A 22,360-nucleotide genomic window follows, 5' to 3' on the forward strand; every position below is an offset into this window, starting at 1 on the left:
TGTGTGTCAACTCTAATTCAATACAATACAAGAAATGTTACCGCGCTCCCACTAACCCTTTTGTAGACGCATGGTTCATCTACGTTTTTGATAAAATCAAACTCTTTGATTGTCTCATCAAAACGAATGTTCCATCTTTCGAGAAGCTTGCTTTAAACCACATATGGTTCGCAGCAGCTTACACACTAGGTTTTTATTTCCCTTGGAAAGAAAACCATCTAGCCATCTGCCAGATTTCATAGTCGTAGTAAGCAGCATTCGCAAGCAAAATCCGAACTGATTTTAACAGGGCTACAGGTAAAAGGTTTCATCAAAGTCAATCCATTGCCTTTGTTTGAATCCTTTTGCCACAAGCCTGGCCTTATAGGTCTCCACCTGGCCATCTGCTATAATTTATCTTTTATATACCGTATACATAGATTCCATTCTGGATTTCATGGCACTATGCCATTTCTCTGAGTCAACACTACTCATAGCCTCATTATAGGTCACAGGGTCGTCATCATCAATGATCGACAACTCATTGTCATTCTCAATGACAAGGCCATATTAACTCTCAGGTTGGCGAGACACTCTCCCTGATCTATGAATGGGCTGTTCCACAAAAGGTTGTTCAGTCAGAACAGGTGTTTCCACTTGATCTGTAGTAGTTTGTGCTTCTTGAACTTCATCAAGTTCAATTTTGCTCCCACTGTTTCCTTCAAGGATAAACTCCTTTTCCAAGAAGCTAGCATGTCTGGAGACAAACACCCGATGATCGGTGTAAAAGTAATACCCTAAAATCTCTTTAGGATATCCCACAAAACTACATTTTACGGATCGATATTCCAGCTTATCTGGGTCAACTTACTTGACATAAGCTGGACATCCCCAAATCTTAACGTGTTTAAGACTCGGTTTCCTTTCTTTCCATATCTCATACGGAGTTTGAGGAACAGATTTTGGAAGGCACCATATTCGGTAAATATACTGAGGTTTCCAATGCATAACCCCATAGGAATACTGGAAGATTTGCATAGCTCAACATGGACCGAACTATGTCTAACAAAGTTCGATTTCTCCTTTCAGATACCAATCTGGAGGCATCCACTGGGAGACTATACCATTTACTTTGAGATAATCTAGAAACTCTCCATTCAAGTATTCACCACCTCGATCTAATCGAAGAATTATAATACTATATTTGGTTGTTTCTCCACTTCATACTGATATTCTTTGAACTTTTCAAAGGCCTCAGACTTGTGTTTCATCAAACACATATCTGAATCCAGATCTATCATCTATGAAAGTAATGAAGTATGAAAATCCACCCATGGCTTGCGTAGACATTGGTCCACATACATCTGTGTGTACCATTCCTAGCAAATTTGAAGCCCTCTCTCCATGTCTACTAAATGGAGACTGCAGTGCCATAATGAAGTGAGAATTTCATCATCCCTTTTCTTTTATTAGTTTGTTCAATCTGAAGTAAATTATGTCACATTTATACAGACCATTATTTAAAGTACCATGTCCATAAAGAATATTATCTCTAAGAATAGAACATTCATTATTCTCAATAATAAATGAAAATCCAGCCAAGTCTAACATGGGAATAATATTTCTCACAATCGAGGGAACAAAATAACAATTATTTCAAACAATAGTCTTGCCCGTAGGCATATGTAAATGAAATGATTCTACATCTTCAGCAGCAACTCTTGCTCCATTTCCCATCAGTAGAATCACCTCCTCTTCCTCAAGAGTCCTACTTCTCCTTGGTCCCTGCAACAAATTGCAGATATGAGAACCATAGGCGGTATCGAATACCCAAGTAGAAATGACATATTCACTTCTATCATAAACATACCTGAATCAGAAGCGGCAGTCTCACTACCCTTCTTCTTCAATTCTGCAAGGTAAACCTTGTTGTTCTTCTTCCAGTGCCCCCCTTGTTACAGTGAAAGCAAACAACTTTGCTCTTGGGGTCTTCAGCTTTTGGTGGAACCGGCATTTTCTCACCTACTTTCTTCTTCTTGGAAGGGTTCCTCTTCCTTTTCTTAGGATTGGAACCTTCACCAATTAGAAGAACAAAACTCTTCTTAGGGGAAAATTCGATTCCACAGTCTTCAACATGTTGTGGAGTTCAGGCAGGCTGACATCCAACTTATTCATGTGAAAGTTCACAACAAACTGTGAGAACAAACTCGGAAGCGATTGCAAGACCAAGTCTTGGCTCAGCACCCCATCCATGGCAAAACCAAGTTGTCCAAGACGTTCAATCAAATTGATCATCTTAAGTACATGGTCATTCACAGATGATCCCTCAGATATCCTACACCCGAACAGCTCCTTCGATATCTCATATCGAGCTGTCCTCCCCGCCACATTATACAACTCTAGTAGATGCATGAGGATAGTGTGAGCATCCATATGCTCATGTTGCTTCTGTAGCTCAATGTTCATGGAAGCTAGCACGATGCATTGAGCAACATTTGCATCATCTATCCACTTACGATACACAACATGTTCATCATTATGTGCATCACTAGCAGGTTCAGTAGGCTTAGGTGAGTCAATCACGTATTCCAGCTTCTCAATCCTGAGAACAATTCTCAAGTTTCGAAGCCAGTCAGCATAATTAGGACCAGTCAATTTATGAGCATCTAGTATGCTCCTGAGTGACAGTGCAGAAGACATAATGTAAATTGTAAATCTGTAAATGATAAACACATAACAACACTTAGCAAATATTCGATTTCATTTCAAAATACTACATTAATCGGGTTTTTATTCATAACTGGCTCCCACTAGTTTATCTAATTTATTCAACCCTCTACGTGAAAAATTAAGCATTCATAATGCTAGTGGGAATAGGGATCCTACATTACATTACACAACCCTGGCTGTAGCACGAACCGCCATGCAATGTTCAATAGGCAGACAACTCTTGTCAATTACATCTTATGTTATTCCCTAATCAAACTTTAGCCTCTTGAATAATTGAGTCTCGGCTGTAGCACGACAAACTCAATATTCTAAGTCAAGTCTAACCCAACATTCCGTACAGTTGAATCAGTCCCCAAAGGCCCACGGCTGTAGCACGTACCGACCTTTAGATTCTTATTCAATGTACACATCTCTATGTAATAGACAAGTATTTATTATTTCGAAATCAAAGCCCTCGGCTGTAGCACGAACCGACAATGATTCAAAAATAAGAACTACTTTTCTATCATGTTGGAAGGCTATGACCGACACAAGCCCGTTGTGTCATTGGCCAGTTACTACTTGATATTATTTATTTTTAGAGAGATTATATTACGTTACAATCATAATCATATTATAAAGAAATTCTTCCTTTAAAATTAAATATTTCAAATCAATAATCAATAATCAGATGATTCCCAGATCGGGTGGAGCATTGTCAAGAGGCGTCACTTAATAACCCTTTCTTACAGATAGAAATCTGTTGTTGACAGAATCATCCTTTCTCTCATATCGAAAATTCATATTCAATTACATGTTTCATAAACACAAGAATCTCATGATTGTATTCATAATATTGTTTTTAAGGTTATGAAACTATTTCACTATACTAGGTTGTCTAACAAGCGCCTTATGTTCATTTAAGTTCACTTAAATCTATCATCGCATGATAAACTAAGCATATATCACATATATCAACATGAATAAACATCAAGGTAGGCATGTTACATCATCTAGCACATTAGTCTAAGCATTATACATCTCTACGTATCACATGAAGCATTTAAAATCAATTGAAACAATCAAAAACAGCTTTAAAACACTTCATGGAAATATAAACAGTTCAAAACTTTTATATAAACTAAAATTGATCACTCCATTAGATCCGTCTCGGAAAAACGAATCCAACGGTATATTGCACGCCCAAAACGGAGTTACGAAACTCCCAGAAAATCAATTTTAAAATCAACAGACGGGCTGTAACGCATTACAGGAACGCGTTACAAGCCCTGTAACGCATTCCGGTGATGCGTTACACCCCTTTTAAGCCATTAAAGGGTGTAACGCATTCCGTGAATGCGCCACAGGTGTGTAACGCATTCCCGGAATGTGTTACACCCCTTGTTTTTTTTTGTTTTTCAGCCGCCGCCGTCCTCCTCGAACTGTGTGCCTGACAACGCCTGACAGCCGACAAAAGCTTCTGCTGTCTTCTTTGCTTTTCACAGGTAATAGCAGATAACAGACATAATATATATATATATATATATATATATATATATAACATATGATATATATATATATATCTATATTTTATTACGAATTTAATTACAAGAACTTCAAAAATTCATAATAAAAAATCTATACATCATAAAATTATGAAAAAAATACCCAGACGATCTACAACACTTGTGGAACCCAGATCAACAATGAAAATTATTCTGAGAAACGATTTCTCATCAGAAAAAATTAATCCATAATATAACTTGTAAAAATCATAATTAATTCATACAAGCACATAAAATTCTGAAATTTTTACCACAGATCTATATGCATACAACCTATGCTCTGATACCATTGTTGGATTTTAAACGCAGCAGGGGCATGGCAAAACACTTTTACACATACAAAATCCAAATAAAAGCATACAGATCATGAATAAAAAATTCGAGGGATAGAATCTAACCTTTAAAATTAATTCAGAGACAACGATCAGAGATCCTTAGCAGTTGCTCCTCAAGTGTGAAGCACTCCACCGGTATCCACTAAGAAAATGATGTTAAGGAGGAGGAAGGAGGTGGAGAGAATTGGGTTTTCCAAACTTTTTGGGTTTTGGGGTTAAAGGTTGGAATAAAATTAGGGTCTATAAGTGTATTTATAGGCAAAATTTTCAGCTGAAATTTTCCCATAAATATTATTATTATTATCCAATTTATTATTCTCATTAATAATTAAAACACCTTTTAATTATTAATCCTTTTTCTAAACACTTTAGAAATAATTCTCTCTCTTGATTTAATTTCCAAAAATTAAATCCTTAATTAATAATATTAAGAACTTTTCTTAATTAATTTATAATCAATTAAATCTCATTTAATCAATTATTAAATTTGCCAATTAATTATTTATTTCACAAATAAATAATTATTAGCCATTATTAATTAATTCCTCCACCATTAAATCATTCTCTTTTTATGGTGTGACCCTGTAGGTTCAATATTAAGCCGGTAGTAGAAATAAATAATAATAAAACTATTTTATCATTATTTATATAAATTCTCTAATTTATTAAATATGATTAATTAATTAATCACATTTATTCTACATCGTGAGGGATACTTTTCAGCATATCGCGACTATCCGGATAATATGAATTCACTGCTTAGAATACCAAGAACCTATTCAGTGAATAGTTACCATACAATAAACTCCTTCTACCCTACAATGTCCCGATTAAATACAAGGCATGGATCTCGTGTCAAGCCTATCTAATTCAATCACTTGCTTACCATTTACTATGCTTAGTTCTATGCAAATTAGAAACTCCTTTCTAATTTCATTTACTCTGGCCAGAGATTCCTGAACTAGCATAAGTGGATCAGCCTTGAACATTCGCTTCCTTCACTGGAAGGGGTATATCCTTTATTGATCATACACTATCTTCGTGTACAAATTCCTATACCCAGAAGAGCCCTAATAATTGTCCCTGGAGACTAAGAACTAAACCAAAGCATAGTTCAGTGTACACAAGATGACTATGATGACCTCAAGTCTAAGGATACTTGTACAACTATCACTATGTGAACAACTGCTGACACGTGAGTGAACTCCATCAGTTGTTCAGCTGTGCGAGTCATGTTCAGTGAACTTATTCTATAATAAGCACCTACATACTAGCTATAGTGTCACCACACAAATGTCTATGAGAACAGACATCCTTCATAATGAAGCAAGCATAGTATGTACCGATCTTTGCGGATTATTAATTACGAGTTAGTAATCCTATGACCAGGAACTATTTAAGTTTAGAGTTATCATCTTTTTAGGTCTCACTATTATGATCTCATCATAATCCAAAAAAAGCTTTACTCTAAACTATGGTATATCTTATTTAAACACTTAAATATATAAAGCCCGTAATAAAAAAAACAAGTCTTTTATTAATATCAATGAAATCAAAACAGATTACATAAAAGTTATTCCTAAATCCTCATACATGATTGGACTTAGGATATATTCCTTTCAAGTTTCGGAATTTAATGACTTCGAGTTCAGTAATTGTATCCTGAAATGGTTCTTTAGATGTTTTATCTTCATATATTGCTCATCTTTGTTTCCATACTCATATCCCATGGCTTTCTTTACGTAATTTACTTGTTCTTGTATAACGTTTTTGGATTTTGTAATTTTTTATAATCGTATTTGATTGTGTGATAGTATTATTATCTTTGTTAATCTTTCTTTCCTTTTTTATATTGGCGTGATGTTTTGATTTGCCGATCTCTATTACCTTGAACTTCTAGATTTGCTCAAAGGTGTTATTTTTCGTAGGCAAGCTTAAAAGGGAAGATTTTTCCTTTAACGGGGTCTCATAACAACCCCCTTTACGTTAAAACCAATTTATATAGTTCAATTTGACTTTCTTGTTTTTATTACCACAACTTAAGTGGCTTAATCTAGTGACAATATTTCTTCAAGTGGATAGCATTTCAGATAGTTTTGATTGGTGTTTTCTCCAGTCTCGACAGGTGATAGTTTTCCTGGTGCAGCGACCCCCGTTACCAAATAAGGTCCTTCGACCCTCGAGGAACTAGGTCTCCTCCCAGAAACTGCTCAAACTTTACTTTTATGCATGTACTTTCTAGGGAGCCCTAATTTGGTGTGCTAGAGTTTATTAGTGTAACGAATATTTATATTTACGAATTATACGACAATTGAGAGTAATAAATTGCATTGATAATTTAGGGTGGTGTTTTAACGGGGATCTCATATCAACCCCTTTTCGTTAAGACTAATTTTTAATAATTAAAGGTAGTTCTGATTCATACATTTCAAATAAACTCATTACTGATAAAATTTCTTCAAGTGAATAGCGCTCCAAGCATTCTTGAGAGGCGTATCGTCGAGCGTCAAAAACCGATATGTCCCTGGTGCAACGACCCCCGTCACTTGATACAGTCCTTCCCACGGGGCTTTGAACTTTCCTGTTATAGCGGGTTGGGATGCTTCCGACTCTCGAAGGACTAAATCCCCAGCCGAGAACTGTTTAACCTTCACTTTCTTGTTAAAGTAGGTTGTTGTGCGCGCTTGTTGTTCGAGAACTCTTTTCGATGCCTCGTCTCTGACTTCTTTTATAAGAACATTGTGAAGCTGAATTCCTTCATGTGATGCTTCAGCATCAAAATACTCGACCCTTGGGGAGTTGAGAGACACATCGACGGGCGAGACAGCTTCCAAGCTAAAAGCCATTTTAAAAGGAGATATACACGTTGAACTCATAGGGGTCATTCTATAAGACCAGATAACATTTGGCAATTCATTGACCCATGGCCTTGGTAACTCATCGACCCTTTTCTTGAGCCCTTGTAGGATTATCCGATTAGAAACTTCAACCTGTCCGTTGGCCTGGGGATAAGCTACCGATGACTTGATGTGTTTTATCTTCAGTTGTGAAAGTGTTTATGTGAACTTCTCTCCCACAAATTGGGTTCCATTGTCAGTTACAACGATTCTCGGTACCCCAAATCTGAAGACAATGTATTCCATCAAAAATTCAATCATCCCCTTCTCGTGAATCTTGGCCAGAAGTCTAGCTTCAATCCATTTTGTTGTATAGTCGACAGCCACGACAATGTATTGGGCTTGATTCTTAGATTTTGGGAAAGGGCCCACGATGTCAATTCCCAACTGAAAGAAAGGGCATGGGTTGATCACCGGAATCATTTCCACCGAGGGTTGATAAGACACCGACTCATATAGCTGACAAGACTTACATTTCCGTACAAAATTTTCACAATCACTTCGCATTATAGGCCAAAACAGACCTTGCCTCACTATCTTAAGGGCTAAATTTTTGCCCCCTAGATGGTCCCCACAGATTCTAGTATGGACTTCAACCATCGATATGTTAGACTCTTCTGGCCCTAAGCATCGAAGCAGTGGTTCTACGAGACCGCGTCGATATAACTTGTTTTCTAGCACATAATAGTTCTTTGCCTTGTATGATATGGATCTAGCGTCACCCTTATCTTGCGGCAACTTGTTCTGCAAAATGTATTCCAAGATAGGTTGATGCCAATATGCAATAGAAGAGATTTCATTGACTTTCAACATGTCAGGGGACGAAGATTCCATATCAATATAGGGGACCCTTCTTTCCTCGATATAAATTGCCTCTGTCGTTGTGACGACAGAAGATGCTAATTTGCACAAGGCGTCGACCCATTGATTGTCTTCCCTACAAATGTTTTTGATCGTCCATGACAAAACTTTCTCCAGCAAGGTCATGGCCAGTTTCAAATATGTCGATATTCGAGCATCGTGTGCCTTGAACTCACCTTGTAACTGTTTTGCGACGAGCTGCAAATCGCTTCTAAAATCTTCACCTCCAACTCAATCGCTAGGTGCAACCCTGCTAACAAAGCTTCATACTCGACTACATTGTTTGTTACTGGAAATGATAATTTCAAAGCCTGTTGTATTTTGAATCCCTTTGGACTGATTAAAATGACACCTGCACCCCCTGATGATGACATTGATGATCCGTCAACGTAAAGAGTCCAAGCCTTTTGTGGAAATGATGTTTTTTCAATTATAGGATTGTCAAATTTGCATTCTACGATGAAGTCTGATAAGATTTGGGACTTCACCATATTCCAGGGTAGATACTCAATGTGAAATTGGTTGAGTTCCACTGTCCAAGCGGCGAGGCGCCCTGTCTTGTCCGGTTTGTGCAAGATACGCTTCAGGGGTTGATCAGTCATGACTTTTATCAGACGGCCTTGGAAATAGTGACGGAGATTTCTGCTTGCTATAACAAGAGCATAAATTAGTTTTTCCACATGTGGATAACGAGTTTTAACATCTTTTAGGGTATGGCTGATGTAGTAAACTGGGGCTTCATGTCCCTCTACATCTTTGACCAAAACAGAGGCTACCGACCCATTAGAGGCTAAGATGTATACTTTCAGAGTTTCACGAGGCAATGCTCTTACTAAAACTGGTGGGCTTGTCAAAAACGTTTTTAGTGCCTTAAAGCTTTCTTTACATTGGTCATCCTATATCAACTTCTTGTTCTTTGAAGCTTCTTTGATAACTTTGAAAAAGGGACTACATTTTTTGGAGGACTGTGGTATGAAGCGCCGAAGGGCCGTTATGCAACATGTGAGACGTTGAACCTCTTTAATGGTCGACGGGTCTTTCCTATCTGATATGGATTTAATTTGCGAGGGGTCGGCCTCGATCCCTTGTTGGGAGACAAGAAATCCTAAGAATTTTCCAGATTTTAAGCCAAACGAATGTTTTAACGGGTTCAACCGCATGTTACTACGGCGAACATTCTCGAAGGTCTCTCGTAGGTCGATGACATGACAGCTTGAAAATTTTGATTTGGCTATCATATCGTCGACATATACCTCGAGGTTCCGACCCAACTGATTTTTAAATATTTCATCCATCATGCGTTGAAATGTTGCACCAGCGTTGATTAACCAAAAAGGAATGTTCCGATAAGCGAAGGCCCCTCGGTGTGTGATAAACGCTGTTTGTTCCCAATCTTGATCATCCATCCTGATTTGGTTATATCCTGAGAACACGTCCATGAAATACAGCAGTTCATGACCGGCCGTTGCATCGATAAGTTGATCTATATTCGGCAAAGGATAATAGTCCTTAGGACATGCTCTGTTGAGGTCGGAGTAATCGACGCACATTCACCATTTCCCGTTACTTTTCTTTACCAGGACGACGTTAGCAATCCATGTAGGAAATTTTACCGGCTCAATGAAACGGGCCACTAAAATCCGATCAAGCTCATCTTCAATAGCTCGACACTTTTCTTCTGAAAATGTGCGCCTCTTTTGCTTAACAGGATTCTTTTGGCGGTCGATATGTAGGGAGTGTCTCACTATGTCGGCTGGAATTCCTGACATGTCGGATGGCGACCATGCAAATATATCTAAGAATTCCCGAAGCAGCCTTATTAATTCATCTTTTATCTGAGGATATAGATCTTTTCCCACTTTAATAGCTTTACCCGGGGAATGCTCATATATCGCCACATCGACCGTTTCACCGACAGGTGAAAACGAAGGATCCCTAGGGATGTCGATGATGCTACTGGGGTCTATCTTAATGACCTCGTTGTCAGTTTAAGAATCACTATCTTGCTTCTTGGGCAGAACGGTAGTAAAGTAGCATTGTCTCGACACCGCTTGGTCGCCACACATCTCCCCTACTCCAAACTCAGTCGGGAATTTCATCTTTAAATGGGGAATCGACGTAATGGCTTTTAATGCTGATATTGTCGTTCGGCCTAGAATGGCATTGTGGCTTGAGTTTGCACTAATTACATGGAACTTAACTATCCATACTTGACAAGGCATCGTGTCGAAAAGTACCGGCAAGTCAATTGTTCCGACAACTTTTACCTCATTACCCGTGAAGTCGTAAAGAGGCGAATGTGTATTTTCTAGTTTTCTGTCTCCTGTGTCCATTCGCGCAAAGGCGTGATGATAGAGGATGTCGAATGAACTACCGTTATCGACAAGGATCTATTTTACTGTATTAGTGCCGATTTTGGCAGTGATAACCAGCGCATCCTGATGACCTCTTATGATATTTGGAGAATAATCTTCATCTTAGAAGGATATGACAAGAGATGGAGATGGTTTGTATTTCTTAGGACATTGAAGATTAACATTACACACCTCTCGGGCGTAAGACTTTCGAGAGTTGTTTGACATGCCTCTGGCGGCGTAACCCCCGAAGATTACATCGACTACTCTATCATCTTGTCTTTGCTGAGTCTGGCCCTGTCCTTCGATGTAATGGATGAAGTGGCCTTTTCTGATTTTAGATCAATGAGATTGCTTAGTTGGTAGCATTGTTCTATAGTGTGTCCCATATCTTCATGATAGTCACAGTATCGAGAACTCGGAGGACGTCCCGGCTTCATCGGCCTCGGGGGTCGAAAGTCAGCATCTGTCTTTAAAATGGCCAAAATTGTTGCTTTATCGACTGTGAGTTTAGTAAACTCTTTGTCTTTTCTGTAACTGGGCTACCATTTTCTATCTGAAATGGACCGTCACTGATACACTTGAGTTCTCGAGCTTCGAAACTCTTTGTTATTCCCTAACAATATAACAAGAATTACAGAGGGGATGTTGAATGTAATTCTGGCTACTTTTTGAGATTTATGAAAAAATGGTTCTAACTCAATTTATATCTAATTGTTTGATTTGCAAGGTGCGGAATACAGAGTTAAGTTAATCAAACATAAAGTAATAAAAACTCAAGTCTTTAAAACTTTCTGGTGGATTTGAATGTATCCACCAGAGATATATATATATATATATATATATATATATATATTTATATTTATATCAAGAGAACCTTGTGAAGCTTGAATATCTCACAGCTGCTTTACAAGTGAACAACTAAACTTGCAGAGAAATGCTACAAGATACAGCTTACAAATGTTTCTCTGAAAATGTGTTTTTGCTTAGTCTATTGTTCATTGTTGTTCTACTTGCGGCACTTGGTTTATATATCACCAAGTTTACATAGCAAAAAGACAAGATAATAAAACAAAACTATCAAGTCTAGCTCTATGCTACTTCATTACTCTATTCTAGCAGCTTTGAAAACCTTCATAGCTTGCATGAAAATGGTAATGCTTATTTGTTCTCATTTTCCTGCTAAACAGGATGCCACATTCCTTTTGCAAATACCCAACGCATGTGACTGTGTTGTCACTGTCAACAGATGTTTGAATTGATCATCCGCCGGGTACATGCTTGTTATCCGTCGGGTAGCCTTGTTGATCATCCGTCGGGTAGCTTTGTTGATCATCCATCGGGTAGTCATTTATCACTTGACTCTATTTTATTTGTGCAGAATTACAAAACATCTTATATTTACATTTAATCAACCTATATTGCACATCTACTAGCAGTCTACATGATTCATAAATTACTGTAGAATTTATACAAAGATGTTTGCAGAAATGTGCTACATTACTTATTGTTACATAAGCTACTCACCCGATGGATATCAATTAGTCATCCATCGGGATTATATTGAATCATCCGTCGGGACTATGATTGATCATCCGTAGGTTGCTATAAAATTCACTAAGTTAAATCTAGTAAGGTGTTTTGTTTAGCTTATCATCAAGTACATAACATATTCTTAACAATTTCCCCCAATTTATGTCTACTGGAATTGTAGCCATAAATTAAGAGAAACTTGATGATAACAAAACATCCTGAAGATACAATTTGAGAAACAGTAGATAGAATTGATAAGTGCTACAATATTGCTGAAAGTTGAACAATGCATAGTACACAAAGAAATTTCTCATAATTGTTATCAAGATGCTCCTCTAGTTTGAGCAGATAGATCTATTTCCTTGATTGTATGGATTTCTTCCCAAGCCTTCTATTATTTTTTTCAATTTGATTCTGAAGTTGTCTGTGGAATTCTAGTTCATCAGTTTCTGAGAGATTTAGCATTTCCTGCATTTCTAAAAGAGTCTCATTGTTAGAGATACTTAATTGGTCCTCCAATCTGAAGAATCTTTTAACACCTTTGTCATCCATGAACTCCATCAGCCAATAGGGCCTTATATGCACTCTCTTTCCTGTAAAGGGAATAGATAGAGTTTTTGGAAGTGCATCTTTGGCTCTAATACTCCTTAGTTCCTCAATCCTCTTTAGAACTATTCTTCTTACAGTCACATTGTATCTAAAGTTCTTCTTGAAGGATGAGTAGACTTTAATCAGAACATATTGGCTTTCTTGGAGAATCCTGTGAAGAGGCCATGTCATCTCTTTCCCTCCCTTGTATTTAAATACCAGTCTTTCAGGAAGATGTCTGTAACCATCAATTCCTCTTACTTCTTCCAATTCATTCAAGTAGAGATTCAAGTATAAGAATTCCTTGATATCACAAATATACATGAGATCTCTCTTGTTAACTGTAGGTTGGGATTTGATTAGAGCTTTGGATTTGAGAGATACAGGCTTCACTTTCTTGCTGGCTCTAGTCTTTGTCTTCTTTGTCTTGAAGATGGGCAAATTTAGCTCAGGAATTGGTAAACTATCCCAGTCTACTGGCTCATCCTTGGGAACAATTAGTTCACCATGAATATTTCTTTTTGGATCAACCACTTTGAATTCTTCAAATACCACTGAGGGTTTTGATGTCTGAGTTGTAGTTGTAGGCTTTTTGGGAAGCTGATCTTCCAATTCATCTTTATTAAAGTTCGCTTTCCTCTTGGAATGAAGTTTATATCTAAGCCTTCTTTTCTGCTGTGATTCTTCTTACATTTTCAGATCCTTAGGTTCAGTGATTACAGTTGGTTGTACAGGAGGTTCTGTCGTGGTTTTTACAGCTTGAAGCTTGGCCAAGATAGCACTTTGTTCTTTCTTTTACTTTTTCTTCTTAGCATCCAAAGCAGCTTGCTTCTTCTCTAGCCTGATTCTTTCTTTATCTTCCTTCTTAGCTTCCACAAACAGTGGGTGTCCAACCACCACACAAGTCTCCTTACCATTTCTGTAAATTTTGGCAATTCTTCTTTTTAATGCTGAATCAGCTGGATCCTTGTAGAATGCAATAGATCTTGACAACAGTTTCTTTTCATCTGGTTTTGGTGTTTCAAACACTGTATCCATAGGATTCTTGTCTGAAACCTTAGGATAGTTCCATTTGGCCTTCATGATGAGATCTTTCTTTAGAGACTTGACACGGGAAGTTTGACCCCTTTCCAGATAGTTCATATTGATATCATTCACAGAGATTTTCATGACTTTAGAGTGATGATTGAAAACTTTTTCTGGCTTTTGTGTTGGGCCAAATATCTTCTAAATGTTCTCATCAATTTTCTTCCAATTGATTGGACTCAATTGCTTCTTTTCAGCTGCTCTCAAATTGGTTGTTGCTTCTTTGATTAGATATATGCTATCTTTAGCAAGTGGCTTTGTGAAAACAATTGTTGGCACAATTTCTTTACTTACTTGAACACTGAGCACTTTTTGCTCCCCCTCACTTCTTGATTCCCCTTGACTGAATAAGACAATTGAACTTTCTTTCTTTCCCTTAGAAGAGGTTTCTTTCTCCCCCTTTTTGTTATCAAAAAGTTGAGTAGAAGAGGAGGTTTGTACTGCCACTAGCCTTTGAAGCAAGTCTGTTTGTTATGTTTGGTGGAGATGAATTGCTATTAGAGAGGCTTCCATTGATGTCATTCTTGTATCCAAGGAATTTATCTTTGTGGCAAGATCAAAATTCTTCAAGAGTTGTCTCTTAATTTCAAGCATTGTAGCTTCTGGAAGTTTGGAATCCAATCTTCTCTCTTTGCTTCAGCAAATTGAGGGTGTCCGGCCACCACACAAATTTCTTTACCATTCCTGAAAACTTTAGCAATTCTTCTTTTCAATGCTGAATCAGCTGGATCCTTGTAGAATGCTATGGACCTGGCCAACAGCTTCTTTTCATCAGGCTTTGGTGTCTCATACACTGTGTCCAAGGGGTTCTTTAGTGAAGATTTTGGATAGTTCACCCTTCGCTTCAAAATTAGCTTAGCCTTTGGAGATTTGATGCAGGATGGTTGTCCTCCTTCCAGATTCTTCATGCTCATTTCATTCACAAATATTTGCCTAACTTGAGAGTGATGAATGGCTGATTTTTCTGGCTTCTTTACTAACCAAAATTTCTTTTGTATATCCTCATCAATTTTCTCCCAGTTGATTGGACTCAACTGCTTCTTCTCAGCTGCTCTCAGTATGGTTGCTGCTTCATTTATGAGATCAATACTGTTTGTTGTTGGTGGCTTGGTGAAAGTAATTGTAGGCACAATTACTTTACTGACTTGAATGTTAAGTTGTTTCTCCCCCTCACTTGATCCTTTCTCCCCCTTTTTGTTATCATCAAGTTGTGTGGGAGGGAGTTGAGCTACCACCAATTGTTGGAGTAATGCAATTTGAGCTTCTTGATTGTTTGGTATCTTGGCCATTGACTTCTCTACAGCAGATAGTCTTGAGTCCATGGCCTCAACTTTCCTGTTTAGATCACCCTCCTTCCTTAGTTTGTGAGCAATTTCAGTCATGGTGGTTGCAGGGAGTCTAGCATCCATCCTTTTTATAACATCCTGCTTGACTTCAGAAATTTCCTGCTTAATGGCATCCACACTCTGACTGTATTGGAGGGCTTGAATCTTATGCAGATGGAGTGCTTCAAGATGTGCTTTGAGTAGTTGCTTTGTGCTAGCATTGGAAGATGCTTGAATGGCTGCTTGGGTGTCATGAATCAGCTTAAAAAGTGTTGATTGGAGATGTGAGTAGGAGCATTCTTTAGTGAGCATTCAGGCAGGAATATCTACATCTCCCCCTATGTCCATGCTATCTTCCTCATCATCATCACCATCATGCCCAAAAGAAGTTTCATTCAGTTCCAAATCACTGCCAATATTGGAAGGCATAGCAGTGATTGCATCATTTGCTCTTTGTAAAGATTTTGTTGTATGCACCAAGTTCAGCAATCTTTCAGCCTCGTCATTGCCTGTACAGCTAGAGTTTGGTAAGCTGTCACAGGGTGAGTAAATGTCTCAGCATCCGGGGAAATGGAATCTATAACAGCTTGATATTCTTGCTGAAATAGCCTTTCCCTTTCTGCATCATTGACACTCATTGACTCCTGTACCTGCATTTCTCTCTTGATCTCTTTTTTGTTGCATCAAGTCTCACCTTGGCTCCCCACCCTCACACCCTAACCTTCACCATCTAAGGTGGGACTCCTCTCACTCACTTTTGTCAGTCCTGAAGAAATGGATTGCATTAGATCACTCTTTTCCTCTCCTTTTTCCTCGGAGCAACCCAGACTTTCACTCAAATCACTCCCTTCCCTCAGTCCTAGGAGTGATTGCACTACTACTAAGTCTTCTGCACTTGTAATAATTAATAAAATTTGAAGTTGTGCAGAGACACCCGACGAATGAGGAATATCCATCGGGTTAGCAGTTTGACTATCCGACGGATGACTGTTGTTAAGCTTATCCGTCGGGATACAATCACTACTCGACAGATGAAAGATATCCATCAGGATAGAAGAAATAACTGAGTTTGGAGTGGAGACTATTGTGGACTCTGTGCATATTGATGAAAATTTTGGCACAGATGTCTCAGCAGTGTCAGAAAGAAATGGTAACTAAGCCAACAAATCATCTAGAAGATGATGCTCACTTGCATGGATTTTTGGATTCTCCAAGAGAGTTAAAGATGGAGAATTTGGAAGTGATGTGTTTATCATGTCAACATCCAAAGAGTGTGTGGGAGAGTTTGGTGTATCAGGTGCTTCAATTGTTAGAGATTTTGGCTGTGACTCCACATTTATTGGAGCCACATCAACCTGACTTTGAGAAGGTGCAGTGACTGTGTCTTTAGCACCAGTTTGCACAGTGTGTGAACCCTGTGCATCCCCAAGGGTTTTTGATTTCTTCTTTCTAGTATAAGTTTGGGGTGAGCTTGTGTCCCTTATCCTTTTGGCCTGTGCTCTTGGTTGAGAGTTTGTTTCAATGGTAACATCCTTTTGGGAGGATGAAACCAGTAATGAGCTAGTATCCTTATTAATCACTGCAGTTTCTTGAGAAACTGCAGTGTGGCTAGGCTGGGAAACTCTCACCTTTCCATCCTTATTCTTAGGGCTTCTTTGATTTTAACCCTATCCCTCACCTTTCTTACCCACCTTCACATCCCCCTCTTTAGGTTTGGTGGATTTTACAACTGATTTCTTTTGAAAGAAATCAGAGGGGGCTTTCTTAGCTTTGGATTTAGAAACTTTTGTTGGTTTGGTAGCTTGGGTAGGCAAATGTTGGGTCATTGATACTGTTGCCATAGCTACACTAGAAAGCAAAGAAGTTTGTGAGGTTGGAAGAGTGGAGACAAAAGAAATTACTTCACTTACCTGAGGTCCCTCCATTACTGGAAAGTAGAATAAGGGTACCTCCTTGTGATGGTTTGCTCTAATCTGCAATTATCCTTCTTTCTTGAACCCAACAATTCAGCTTGTTGGTTGGGTTCTCAATTACAATTTCCTCAACAAGATGGTTAGCAAGTATCATTAAAAATATAGCATAATAGACATTTCTACCTCTCTTATTGACCTCTCCTAACTTGAAGCCTAACTCAAACAAAATCAAATCATTGAAATTAAAGTACTTATCATTAACTAGCATGTTAAGCATAGAGATGTTTATAGAATCAAAGTTACTAACTTTACCAGAAAACACCTTAGTTACTACATCACACAAATAACTCCATTCTTTCCTAAGACCCAACCTCCTAATTTCACTTAATTTAGAAGTAGAGAGTGCATAGCCCATGGAATTAAGCATATTAACAATGTCAGTGTCTGTGTGTGAGGCAGTTACAGTATTATCAGGAATCCTGAAGCATGCTTTAATAACATCACTATTTATGCAAAACTGCTTACCTTTCAAAGTGAATGTGATGGTTTTGTCTGTTGAGTTGTACATTGCAGTTGTCCATATCTCTTCAACAACCTCACAGTAAATGGTGGGTGATTCCAGCATGGCATAGTTGAGTTTGTAGTTCTTCACAAAATCCATCATTTTGTGATAGTCACCAGACTGTTGAATCTCCTTGTTCACCAAAGCTGAGAAGTTGTTTTTCTCATAGATATAACCAGTTTGTGACATGATTTTCACTACAGGTGCCATTGTTAGAGATTTGGAATTTACAGAGAGAGAGAGAGTTTGCTTTTGAGAAAAAAGAAATTAGAGCAATTGAATCTTGAGAATGATAAAAGAAATGAATAAAAGTGAAATTGCTTTTATACTATCTCAAAAAATAACTGTCAAAAATAATAACGTAAAATAAAGTGACCAATAGAAATTGCTCAAAATAGTCGTTTAAAACTAAACTGTAAAAATTCCGTCACTTATCCCTCGTGTTATGCTTACAAACTGTAAGTATACTCGACGGATAATGTTCAGAGAATCAACGACTAGGATTGAGACAATTCGACGGATGAGGATAAATCAGTTATCCATCGAGTTATAAAATATTCCAGAAAAATAATTGATTTTATTAACAAATTGTATTCCAACGGATGATCGAACTCAATGGATAAAGATCATCCGTCGGGATGTAAATTTTGACTTAGCCAAAATTTCATCCAAAACTGAAAAATCAATTAAATTTCTTGCTGCATTACAACTTGCAAAATATCTGAAATGATTCAAGAATAATTGAGCATACCTAACTCACTTACCAACCTTGAGAAAGTGGATTCATCCAGTGGCTTGGTAAATATGTCTGCCAACTGTTTTTCACTTGGAATAAAATGCAGTTCTACAGTACCATTCATCACATGTTCCATTATAAAGTGGTACTTGATGTCTATGTGCTTTGTTCTTGAATGTTGTACTGGATTTTCAGTGATGGAAATTGCACTTGTGTTATCACATAAAATAGGAATCATATCCACTTGTAGACCATAGTCCAACAATTAGTTTTTCATCCATAGAATCTGTGTACAGCAACTACCAGCAGCAATATATTCAGCTTCAGTTGTAGAAGTAGAAACTGAATTTTGCTTTTTACTGAACCAGGACACAAGCTTGTTTACTAGAAACTGACAGGTTCATGTTGTGCTTTTCCTGTCTATTTTACAACCTGCATAATCTGCATCTGAATACCCAGTTAGATCAAAACCGGAATCTCTAGGGTACCAAATGCCAAGTTTTGGTGTTCCCTTGAGATAACTGAAAATTCTCTTAATAGCTAATGAGATTCTCTAGGATCAGCCTGAAATCTAGCACAAAGACAAGTAGCAAAAATTATATCTGGCCTACTAGCTGTTAAGTACAGAAGTGAACCAACCATGCCCTTATAACTTGAAATATCCACAGACTTTTCAGTAGTGTTTAATTCAAGCATAGTTGTAGTGGCCATGGGAGTTTTTGCAGATGTGCAATCCATTACATCAAACTTCTTTAAAAGATCATGAATATATTTAGTTTGAGTAATGAATATTCCATCACTAACTTGCTTAACTTGTAAACCAAGGAAGTAAGTTAGTTCTCCCATCATGCTCATTTCATACTTACTTTGCATCAATTTGGCAAACTTTTTATAAAGTTTTTCATCTGTAGAGCCAAATATAATATCATCTACATAGATTTGAACAAGTATACTAGATCCATTAACATTTCTAAAGAATAAAGTTTTATCCACAGTACCTCTTGTGAAGTGATTTTCCAAAAGGAACTTTGATAAATTGTCATACCAGGCTCTAGGTGCTTGCTTCAGTCCATAGAGTGCTTTCAAAAGATAGTAGACATGATTTGGGAAATTTGGGTCTTCAAAACCAGGAGTCTGACTCAAATAGACTTCCTCCTCCAAATCTCCATTTAGAAAAGCACTCTTGACATCCATTTGATAGACCTTGAAATTTGCATGGGCTGCATAGGCTAAGAAAACTGATAGCTTCAAGTCTTGCAACAGGAGCAAAGGTTTCATCAAAATCTATTCCTTCTTGTTGATAATAGCCCTTAGCAACCAATCTAGCTTTATTCCTGACTTTTATGCCATTTTCATCCATTTTGTTTCTGAATACCCATTTGGTGTCTATTGGATTCTTTCCTTTAGGCTTGGATATCAGCTTCCATACTTTATTCCTTTCATATTGGTTTAGCTCGTCCTGCATAGCTAAAATCCAATCAGGATCCAATAGAGCTTCTTATACCTTCTTTGGTTCTTCCTTAGATAGGAAGATGCTATATAGACATTCTTCTTGAGTTGCTCTCCTTGTTTGTACTCTAGAAGATACATCACCAATGATGACCTCAAAGGGGTGATCCTTTGTCCATTTGCTTTGTTGAGGTAGATTAGCTCTAGATGAAGAGGCCTCATTGTTATCTTGATGTGTGATTGAGTTTTGATTATTAGAAACTCCTCCTGAGTTTATGGATCTTTGATTTGAGAAAGGGGAACTTTTTGTGAGTGATCTATTCTGACTTTCAGCTTCTTTTGATGACCCGACGGATGGTGTATTTTGAGTTCCGACGGATAAAGCTGATTATCTCCCGACGGATAAAGCAGATTGTCTTCTGATGAATGAAGTATTTTATAACTCGACAGATGTTGAGATTTGTGCTTCATTAGTAGTAGATTTTTCTGCAATATCCTTTGTCATTATTTCCTGATCACTTTTATCATCACTATCATCACTAACCATCTCCACATTATCAAATTTGAGGCTCTCATGGTAATCTCCATCTTGTAGTCCTTCAATCTTCTTATCATCAAACACAACATGTATTGATTCCATAACAATGTTGGTTCTTAGATTGTAGACTCTATATGCTTTACCAACAGCATATCCAACAAAAATCCCTTCATCTGCTTTAGCATTAAACTTTCCATTTTGATCAGTTTGATTTCTTAAGATATAACATTTGCAGCCAAAGACATGAAGACAATTTAGGATTGGCTTCTTGTTCTTGAACAATTGGCAGGGTGTCTTACACTTTGCTTGATTAACCAAAGAAATATTCTGAGTGTAGCATGCAGTATTTATAGCTTCAGCCCAGAAGTATGTTGGTAACTTTGATTCTTCAAGCATTGTCCTTGCAGCTTCAATAAGTGATATGTTCTTTATTTCCACTACTCCATTTTGTTGTGGCGTTCTTGCTGCTGAAAACTCATGCATAATCCTATTCTCTTCATAAAATGCTCTCATAACAGAATTCTTGAACTCGGTTCCATTGTCACTCCTGAATCTTCTGACTTTAAAATCAGGATGATTGTTGACTTGCCTTATGTGATTGATGATGATTTCACTAGCCTCATCTTTAGACTTTAGGAAATATGTCCAAGAGAACTTTGAGAAATCATCTACAATTACTAGGCAAAATCTTTTCCATGAGATGGACAACGCATTGACTGGTCCAAAAAAATCCATGTGTAGCAATTGCAGAGGTTCTCCAATTGTTAAATCAAGCTTCTTTCTGAATAATGCTTTAATCTGCTTTCCTTTCTGGCAGGCATCACACAGTCCATCCTTAGTAAACTCCACTTGAGGAGTACCTCTAACCAGTTCTTTCTTGACAAGCTCATTCATGGTCTTGAAGTTTAAATAGGACAGCTTCTTGTGCCACATCCAACTTTCATCCTGACTTGCTTTACTGAGAAGACAAATGACAGATTCTGCATTTGATGAATTGAAGTCAACTAGGTACACATTTCTTTTTCTCACTCCAGTGAGAACCACTTTGTTGCGCCTTTTGTTTGTCACAACACAAGCTTCTGAATTGAAGGTTACTGAATTGCATTTATCACAAAACTGGTTGATACTTAACAAATTGTGCTTGAGACCATCCACTAAGGAAACCTCCTCAATGTTGACATTGTCTTTTGAAATCAAGCCATATCCCACAGTATAACCCTTGTTGTCATCTCCAAAAGTAATACTTGAATCAACTCTCTCCTTGAACTCTGTGAGCAGGGTAGAATCTCCAGTAATGTGTCTTGAACAACCACTATCCAAGTACCACAGATTCTTTCTGTTTCCCTGATTACTTGAAGAACTTATCTCTGTTTCATCAGACTTGGCCATTAGGGCTAGATTGACATAGCTGATATTTTCATCTTCATCCAACCCATCTGCTACCCATTCATTTTCTTGTGTAATAAAAGCCCTTTCCTTTTGTTTGAGCACAAAATACTTCTGTTTATAATCCACAGGCTCAAACTTCTTCTTGCTAGAATCTGACTTTCTACACTCACTGGAAAAATGCCCTGCCAAGCCACATTTGAAACATTTGAATTTTGATTTATCCACCATGTTTCTATTTGGCTTGGCTGCTCCAAAGTTCTTCTTGAACTTGAGCTAGGAAAATCTTGGGGAAAGGAATGCAAGATGTTCATCAATATCATCCATATCATCTTGGCTCAAAGAGTCTTCATTTTCTGCTACCAGCCCCTTGCCCTTGTTTTCACAGACCTTTGAAGTAGACTCAACAGCTTCTACCTTCACCTCTTTCTCTTTCTCCAACTCAGCAACCAGTGCTATGGACCCTCCTTTATTCTTTCCTTTCTCCATCATCTCATCTTGCTCTATTTCAAGCTCATAAGTTTTCAGGATTCCATACAGTCTC

At 37.7% G+C, this 22,360-nt stretch overlaps 1 pseudogene; it reads left to right on the plus strand.

The window, feature by feature from the left end:
• LOC141665232 (very-long-chain aldehyde decarbonylase CER1-like) overlaps window positions 1-22,360 on the plus strand; it is a 32,927-nt pseudogene that overhangs the window by 6,840 nt on the left and 3,727 nt on the right.

Source organism: Apium graveolens, chromosome 1 (assembly GCF_009905375.1).
Source record: "Apium graveolens cultivar Ventura chromosome 1, ASM990537v1, whole genome shotgun sequence".
In the NCBI taxonomy this organism is placed as follows: domain Eukaryota; kingdom Viridiplantae; phylum Streptophyta; class Magnoliopsida; order Apiales; family Apiaceae; genus Apium; species Apium graveolens.